The sequence below is a fragment of the Cervus elaphus genome, chromosome 11 (genome assembly GCF_910594005.1).
Source record: "Cervus elaphus chromosome 11, mCerEla1.1, whole genome shotgun sequence".
Lineage (NCBI taxonomy): Eukaryota > Metazoa > Chordata > Mammalia > Artiodactyla > Cervidae > Cervus > Cervus elaphus.
In genome coordinates, this window is record NC_057825.1 from 30,325,494 (window position 1) to 30,335,469 (window position 9,976).

At 38.9% G+C, this 9,976-nt stretch overlaps 1 long non-coding RNA gene across 1 annotated transcript; it reads right to left on the bottom strand.

The window, feature by feature from the left end:
• Positions 1-247: 247 nt before the first annotated feature.
• Positions 248-6,703, bottom strand: LOC122703194. Its single transcript, XR_006343413.1, has 3 exons — positions 6,546-6,703; positions 5,812-5,822; positions 248-257 (listed from the first exon to the last, which is right to left on the bottom strand). It is a non-coding gene; the product is annotated as an uncharacterized LOC122703194 (long non-coding RNA).
• Between the last annotated feature and the right edge of the window lie 3,273 nt (positions 6,704-9,976).

Below are 9,976 nucleotides of genomic sequence, written 5' to 3' on the forward strand. Positions count from 1 at the left end.
TCCATAGGTTCGTGGATTTATCTCTGGGCTTTCTATTCTGTTCCATTGATCTATATTTCTGTCTTTGTGCCAGTACCATACTGTCTTGATGACTGTGGCTTTGTAGTAGAGTCTGAAGTCAGACAGGTTGACTTGCCTAGAGAATTCCATAGACAGAGGAGTCTTGTGGGCTACAGTCCACAGGGCAGCAGAGTCGGACATGACTGAGTAACTAACACTTCCACATTCATGGCTAATGTACATGCAAGCATCTGGAACTGCAATCCTTTTTATTTATTTATTTATTTTTCTTTATGAGCAGAAGCAAGAAATCTGAGAATTCTGAAGAAGGAAAACCAAGAAGAAAATAAAGATTAACCGTGATTTCATAACACTGAGGATAACCAGTATTATTTTCTTATGATTCCTTAAAATCTTTTTCAAATTTTCTTCTACATGATCACTTTTAAATGCTTGCATAAATTTTATTACAAAAATGTGAAATGGTTAATTCACTTCCCTATTGAGAAGATTTTAAGATATTTCCAAATCATGCAAACAATTTATTTCAAAGTTTGTGATTGGGAATGTGGAATGCTAGAGTAAATGTGCCCAGGATCAAATTTTATCTCCACCATTTATTATATGAGTTACTTTGGGTGAATTTAGCTCTCCAAATTCTTTCCTGTTTATCTATGGTGGTTTTGGTTTAGTCAATAAGTAGTGTCTGACCCATGGACTATAGCCCGTCAGGCTCCTCTGTCCATGGCATTTTCCAGGTAAGAATACTGGAGAGGGTTGTCATTTCCTCCTCCAGGAGATCTTCCCAATTCAGAGATCAAAACTGCATCTCCTGCATTGCAGGTGGATTCTTTATCACTGAGCCATCAGGGACGCTTCCCAGGTGGTACAGTGGTAAAAAATACACCTGTCGACGCAGGAGACACAAGAGACATGGGTTCCATCACTGAATTGGGAAGATCCTCCAAGAGGAAGAAATGGCAACCCACCCTAGAATTCTTGCCTGGGAAATCCGAGGGGTAGAGGACCTGGTGGGCTATAGTCCATGGCGTTGGAAAGAGTCGGACACAACTGAGTGCACATACACAACCTGTTTCCTATATTTATAAATCGGGATAAAAACAGAACTAACATGTAAAGTTGTATAAAAATTGTGATAATATCATGTCATGGAAGGCCACTTGGCTATAAAAAGGAATTAATTATAGGCACATGCAATAACATGGATGAATCTCAGAATAATCATGCTGAATGAAAGAAGCCAGAACAAAAAAAGAGGGTACACAGGGTATGGTTCCATTTGTATAAAATTCTGGAAAATGCAACCTACTTTGACTGAGAGCAGCTCAGTGGATGCCTGGGGTGGGGTAGGACATGGAGGAGCAGGGGGAAAGAATTCCAAAGGGCAGGAGGACACTTTGGAGGGTGACGGGTACATTCATTATCTTGACAGTTGTGATAGTTTCCTGAGTACATACATACATCAAATGTTTTCTAATCAGACACTTTAAATAGAGTATATCTTGCCTATGCTAGGCACAGTGTGCTATGTGCAGTTTTCTGTGTTAATTAGGCCTCAATAAAGTTGTAAACAAAGCTTTTAAAAAAATCTGCGCTAAAATAAACCACCATCAGGAATGTACAGGCATGCCTTTTGCCTTCTCCCTTGTGAACACTGGGTATTCCTTTATTCTAAACATTTTTGCCAAACTGATCACCAAAAATAAAGGCATTTCATTATCATTTTAAATTATGTGTCTGTGATTACAAAGGGAGTATAAAATATTCACTCATCTTTGTGTATTTGTGTTTCTTTTCTATGAATTATATGTTGATGTGTTTCACTTACTTTTGTTGGTATGTTTATCCTTTTTCTTATTTATCTCTTATTGTGATTATGCAAGCATGTCTTTCCAAAGTTTCCCCATCCAAATACATAAACTTTTTTAAAACAAAAATCAGATCATACTTTATATCCTTTTCTGTAACCCACTTTTTTACACTAACATAATGTGAATATCTCTCAATGTCGATAAATGGGAGGCTACATCATAGTTTTAATGGCTAGAGCAGCAATTCTTAATGCTGCTCCTTAAATCATATTTCAGTTTCAGAAAATGAAATGAGGTTCTTCCTCATTTCAAAGGGAGTTGAGAGTAACTTCACAAATCACTTTTTTATTTGCTACGGCTTCATAGAAACTACAGCCGATTCTTCGATGAATGACAACCAAGAATCCTCTTCACCCTGAAAGGGAACTTTATGAAACTGATTCTCACTAACTTTTTTTTTTTTTTTACAGTTCCCCTAGAACAGTGCTGATAATGAAATTTTCAGCTAGCTGCACTTCACTTGACAAATTATGAAGAGATCAATTTGTTCCCATTAGTCTCTACTTCATTAATACCCAAGATGAAGTCCAGTCTAGTAAATAGTGAACAACCTTTGGCTCAAGTAGAGATGTCTCTTTGTCAAGGTCTTAAGAGAAGCTCTTCCTTAAAGTTCAAATGGAAATATTTTGGTTAAAATTAAAATGCTGTTACTCTTAAAGGTCAGACAAAAAATTGGTAACGTCCTATGAGAAATACAATTGTTATTCAGTGGGATACATTGCTATGACATCAGGGTTAAGAATTTAAAAGCAACACAGCTTAAGAGTGAAGAGTTATCGTTTACCAGCAATAGTAATCTATCTGCTTTGCAAGTTACCTTTGAGTGGCACTTAATATCCAGGTTCCGTCATCCAATGGGCTGAAAGAATTATTTAAATTGGGGTCAGTAGAACCTGACTTAAAAATCATCATTCCATTCCGTTTTGTATTGTGCTTCAAACAAGTCAACCATATAAATGAGGAAATATTCAGTCTGAAGGTCAGACTGGCTGGCTGACCACACTGACTGATACTTTATGTTTTAAAACCACTGGTCAGAAACAAAGCATTATTTCTGAAGGGAGAAAACCAGGAATTGGGTTGCAATAACCAGTCTATGGCACCCCAGGCATTTCAAAAGGGCTTTATTCTGCCTGATGATTAGGAAGACATTATTCAGTAAACACTGGGGCCTTCCCTGGGCCCCACATAATTCTGGGTACCAGTAAGAATACTATCAGATAAGAGGATGAAGAGATAGGCAGGCAAACAGCTCACTTCCTGATGAGGCTAATGGGGCTGGGTGTAATCAGAGAGAAAAAAGTTTGCTGTGAGCATAAGAAACCAGTGACTGAGGCCAAAAGGACAGAAGAAGGCTCCCTGCAATAGAGGGCACTTCTTTTTAAAAAGAAAAAAAAAAACTTTAAATTTTATATTGGAGTATAGCCAATTAAGGGCTTCCTGGGTGGCTCAGACAGTAAGAGATCTGCCTGCAATGCAGGAGACCTGGGTTCGATCCCTGAGTCAGGACGATCCCCTGGAGAGGGCAATGGCAACCCGCTCCAGTACTCTTGCCTAGAAAATCCCATGGACGGAGGAGCCTGGTAGGCTACAGTCCATGGGGTCGCTAAGAGTTGGACACAACTGAGCGACTTCCCTTTCACTTTTCACTTTCATGCATTGGAGAAGGAAATGGCAACCCACTCCAGTGTTCTTGCCTGGAGAATCCCAGGGACGGGGGAGCCTGGTGGGTGCCATCTCTGGGGTCGCACAGAGTCGGACACGACTGAAGCGACTTAGTAGCAGCAGCAGCAGCAGCCAGTATTCTTGCCTGGAGAATTCCATGGATGGAGAAGCCTGGAGGGCTACAGTCCATAGGGTCACAAAGAGTCGGAGATAACTGAGTGACTAACACTAACTAATTATAGCCAATTAAACAATGTTGTGATAGTTCAGGTGCATAGCAAAGGGCCTCAGCCATACATACACATGTATCCATTCTCCTCCAAACTCCCCTCCCATCCAGGCTGGCACATAACACTGAGCCAAGTTCCCTGTGCTATACAGTAGGCCCTTGCTGGTTATCCATTCAAAATATAGCAGTATGTACATGACCATCCCAAATGCCCTAACTATCCCTTCCTCCTGTCCATCCCCTGACAACTGTAAATTCATTCAAGAGAGGGTACTTCTACCTGAGGAGGGAAGAAAATATGACTTTCCAAGCCCACCCATCCTACTACCTTTGGGTGCATAAAACCAATGCTGGCACTAACAATTGCCATTTCAAAATCTCAATGATCCTTAAAATAAATGGAAGGAGGAAAAGTACATTGCAAGTAACCAGCCTACTGAGCACTTTTTCCATAAAAGTGATAAAAGCAATTACACCTTAACAGAAAAGCTCTCTGTCAGAGGGTATTTCCTCTCTCAACACAACACTTTACCAAGTTTCATACAAATATTAGGTGTTTCCAATAAACTGGAAACTTACAGCTCATTTGCAAGTGAGAGAACTCTTCCACAGAGCATTAGCCGCCTAAAAGGAAACACCTTGACGAGTGAGGAACCAGGCTCCCTTCAGAGCAGGTGCCAAGGTTCATGGGCGGGTAGGGAACAGAGCAGCACTCCTGGAGGTTCCCACCTTGGATGACAAGGACAGGTGCTTCCCAGGAATCAGGGCCACAGGGGCTGAGACTGGAGATGCATGACAAATAGACTGCGAAGAATTGGGACGATGAGCAAGTTTGACCATCCAGCCAACACGTGGGTGCAGTCAGTGGGTCCAGGAAAACCCCTCAACTCGCCACAGCTTGGTCTGAGGTCTGCAAACACAGGGAAGTTAGGGACCTAAGAAACTAGAAGTGCAGCTTGGGGAAAGAGGGGCTTGGGGGTCAATGTGCTCAGTCACTCAGTTGTGTCCAACTGTTCGTGACTCCACGGACTGTAGCTCACCAGCCTCCTCTGTCCATGGGATTTTTCCCAGCAAGCATACCAGATCCTTTTCTGAGATTTGAGTTGGTATGAAAGAGGACAGAACCTACAAGAAAGAGGAGCTGAAATGAAGGACTGAGAGACAAAGGGAAACCTGGCCAAACCCAGAGTGAGACTGGGAAGCTGGGAAGCTGGTCTTAGAGTCTGAGCTGGTTACTGGGAGCAGGGGCAGAGGTCCTGCCACAGATATGGTAATGCCCAAGCAGGATCTGATGCTTCTGCAGATCATTCTGGTCTGCAAGGCCTCCTATCAGAGGCCCTAGAGCACATACTAGAGAGACAGGCAGAGAGCTGGCGCCTGGGTACTTAGGATAAATGCATTAAAATAATTGCAAGATAATAGACATCTTCTAGTGATGACAATAAACAAAGGATAACTGGTATCCTTGAAGTAGAGACACAACAAAGTGGCATAAAATAAATGAAAGATATAATGGCGGGGGGGGACTTCCCTTACATGAAGGAAGAACTAAATCTCCATAATTAAAAGCACATTCCAAGTAGACCATGTTGTAGGAAATTTGAGACAGAATGAGCACTACCAAAATCAATGCTGGTAAATTACTGAACATTAAAAAAAAAAAATGAGAGAATTTGTTAGGCATCTGAAAAGAGGAAACAAAAAATTTTTTTACTTGAAAGGCTGATAAATAAGGCTAGCTTCATGTTTCTATATAGCAACATTAAAATACAGGGGAAAAAGGGAACAGCATATGTGAGCTTCTGAAGGAAAAAAGTGCGATCCAAAAATTGTAGGCCCAACAAAATGGTGTTCGAGTGTAAAGGTGTCAGACAGACATTCACAGATTCACAAGAACTCAGGAAATACAGCACCCAGTAATCCCCTAGGAGAAAAAATTTGATGACAAAATCTACTCATATAAGAATGAATGGAGAAGTTGTGGTAAAAAAAAAAAAAGGCCTCTACTAAGCAGTGAATCTATACATTTTAGGAAGCTAAACAATTTTATATACACATATCTTTACATATACACATGCACACATATGTTACAAACTAGAGAAGTACTATAAAGGAAATAAATAATGTGATGCATCTGGTTAACAGTGGGTATCTCTGAAGGTAGAAGCAGTCAAAGGAGACAGGGAGAAGCAATTTTATTTCATTTTTTCTCCCATACTGTTTTTAATTGAAGTGTAATTTACATGTAATAAAATGTATACATTGTAATTGTAAAATTTGATCAATTTTGACAAATGTGTAAGCCCACATAATTACTACTCCAATCAAAAAAAAAAAAAATGTTTAACATTTCCTCCACCCACTGGTAGCTCAGCTGGTAAAGAATCCACCTGCAATGCAGGAGACCCCGGTTCAATCCTTGGATTGGGAAGATGCCCTGGAGAAGGGAATGGCTACCCACTCCAGTATTCTGGCCTGGAGAATTCCATGGATTGTATAGTCCAAGGGGTTGCAAAGAGTTGGACACGACTGAATGACTTTCACTTCACTTCACACCACCCCCAGAAAGTTCCCTCAGGTCTCTCAGCCAACTCTCCAGACCCAGAGGCAACCACCATTCTGCTTTCCATCACCTGTTCTAGAACTTTATGTAAGTGGAGTCATATGTGTTTGGTTTCTTTCACTCACAGGTTTTTAAGATTCATCCATGTTGTTGCATATATGAGTAGTTTACACTTTATTGTCGAGTAATATTCCACGACTATTCCATGGTGTGGTTCAGACGATAAAAACTCTGCGTGCAATGCAGGAGGCCCAGGTTCAATCCCTGGGTTGGGAAGATCCCCTGGAGAAGGGAATGGCTACCCACTCCAGTATTCTGGCCTGGAGAATTTCATAGGTAGAGAAACCTGGCAGGCTACAGTCCATGAGGTCACAAAGAGTCGGACACAACTGAGCAACTAACACACACACACATGTATTTCACGATGTGCTTCTACATTCTCCTGTTGATGGATATTCGAGCTGTCTCCAGTTTTTGCCTATTACAAGCAAAGCCACTATACAAGACTCACCTGGTGTCACAGTGGTTAAGAATCTGCCTGCCAATGCAGGGGACATTGGTTCAACCCCTGGACCAGGAAGATTCCACGTGCCTCAGAGCAGCTAATCCCCCGCGCCACAACTACTGAGCTGAGTGTCGCAACTACTGAAACCCCTGTGCCTAGAGTTTGTTCTCTGCAACAAGAGAAGCCACCAAAATGAGAAGCCCAAGCATCACAATGTAGAGTAGCCCCCATGCACTGCAACTAGAGAAAGACCACATATACCAACAAAGACTCAAACACATAAATAATAAATTATTTTTCTAAAAACCAAAGCCACTATACACATTTTTGGATAGAGTATTGTCATTCCTCTTGCGTAAATACCTAGTAATGGATTAGCTGAGATATAATGCAGTTGAATAAATAACTCTATAATAAATGGCCTTACAGCTTTGAAAGTGACATATCATTTTACCGCCGAGTGCCAGATGTTCTACATCCTCTCCAACATTGTTAGACTTTTCATTTTAACCATCTAAGTGGGTGTAAGGTGGTATCTCTTTGTGGTTTTAATGAATGCTTATCCGATTACTCTGATGCTAAGCTTTTCAAAATGTGTCATTAGCATTTCATATAGGTTTCTTTGGAAAGGGTCTGTTCAAAATTGTTTTTGCAGATATTTTCACCAAGCTTACAGTTTGACTTTGAACTTTCTGAAGAGTGCCTTTTGAAGAGCAAATGTTTTTTTCACTTTCATAAAGTCTAATTTATCAATTTTTTCTCTCTTAGAGGCAGTGATTTTTAATATTCTTTAAACAAATTTTGCTTACTGGTCAAGAAGATATTCTCCAGCGTTTTCTTCTAGAAGCTCGATAGTTTTGCCTAGTATATTTAGGTATGTACAGATCCTGAAACATTTTTGTGCATAGTATAAATTAGAATTTAAAGTTTATGGAGTTTTTAAAATATATAGATATCTAATTGTCCCTATATTGTTTATTAAAAATATTTTCTCTCCATTAAATCACACCATCATTGTTGAAAATAAGTTGACTGTATTTGTGTAGATTTATTTTGAGATTTTCAAATCTATACCACTGATTCATTTGTCTACCCTAAAAAACTAACACATGGCTTTGATTACTACACCCTTAAAATAAGTATTAAAATCAAGTAGATGTCTTCCAATGTTCTTCTTTTTTTTCATAAAGTTCTGACTATTTTTAGATCCTTGTGTTAGTCACTCAGTCATATCCAACTCTTTGTAACCCCAAGGACGGTAGCCTGCCAGTCTCCTCTGTCCAGGCAATTCTCCAGACAAGATTACTGGAGAGGGTAGCCATTTCCTTCTCCAGGGGATCTTCCTAATCCAGGGATCTAAACCGGGGCTTCTGCATTGAAGGCATATTCTTAACTGTCTGTCTGAGCCACCAGGAAAGCCCTGAGCATTTCTTTACAATTTTTGAGAATCAGCTTCTCAACCTCCTTAAAAAAAAATGTTGGTGTGATTTTGATTGGGTTTATGATGAATCTACAGGCCAATATAGTAAGCATGAATATCTTAATAATGCCGAGTCTTTCAATGTATTAACATGGCATATCTCTCCATTTATTAGGTCTTCCTGAATTTCTGTTTCATATTTTATAGTAGTCAAAGAGGTAGGACATCTGACATTAAATATATTACCATGTATTTTATGTTTTTAATTTAATTTTATGTAAATGAAATTTTCATCCCATTTCATTTTTCACTGTTGCTAAAATACACAAGTACAACTAATTTCCACATATTAAATTTTGATCTGCAAAATTGCTAAACTCACTTATTTGCCCTAGTAGGGCTTTTTTCCAGTAGATTTCTTAGGATTTTCAACATATATCATCATGCCATCTGAAAAGAAAGTTTTACTTCTTTCTATTTTCTCACTTTCTTCAAACTTTTCTTACTTTATTGTACAGACTAGAACCTCTGGCATAATGTAGACTTGAAATGTCAAGGGTAGATATCCTTAACTTGTTTCTTGGAGGTAAGTTAAGTATTTAATGTTTCACTGTATGATGTCTAAAGTTTTGTGTAGAATGTTTGCTGTAGCTTTTACATAGATTTCTTTTATCATACTGACAAAATGCTCTTTAGTGTCTAGTTTTCAGTAGTTTTTATGATGAAATGGGCGCTGTTGATTCTCTGCATCAATGAAATAATCCTGTAGAGTTCTTTTACTCTGATGACATCATGACCAATATTGGTTAATTTTTTAGTGTTAAAGAAACTTTGCATTCTCGGAATAAAGCACAATTGGCTCTTTTGAGTACTGTTAGCTTTGATTCACTGATAACTTGCTGATGATTTTTGTGTCCTTGTATACAAGGATATTGAAATTTTCTCTTCTCATATACTTGCCAGGTTTTAGCTCTTTGGATAGTCTTTATTATTTGTTTTTTGTTTTGTTGATTTCTGCTTTTATCTCTTTTATGTTCTTTCTTCTTAGTTTGATTTAAATTTAGTCTTCATATTCTGGTTTCTTTAGATGAAAGCTTATATAATTGATTTCAAACATTTCTTCATTTCTAATGTGTTGGTGTTCAGTCACCAAGTCATGTCCAACTCTTTGCACTCTATTTTGTTAGGTTATATTTCCTTGGTGATTTTGTTTGATATACTTGCTTATTTTTCTTGTGATTTCTCTTTTGATTCCTTGGTCATTTATAAATGCAGTTTTATTTATTTTTTTTTAAATAGAGGATTTTCTATATATTTGGTTTCAACCCTTTGAAATTGACTGAAAACAAAGAAGAAAAGTCATGAGCAACCTAGACAGCATATTAAAAAGCAGAGACATTGCTTTGCCAACAAAAGTCCGTCTCGTCAAAGCTGTGGTTTTTCCAGTAGTCATGTATGGATGTGAGAGTTGGACTACAAAGAAAGTTGAGTGCCAAAGAATTGATGCTTCTGAACTGTGGTGTTAGAGAAGACTCTTGAGAGTCCCTTGGACTGCAAGGAGATCCAACCAGTCCCATTCTAAAGGAAATCAGTCCTAAATATTCATTAGAAGGACTGATGTTGAAGCTGAAACTCCAATACTTTGGCCACCTGATATGAAGAGCTGACTCATTGGAAAAGACCCTGATGCTGGGAAAGACTG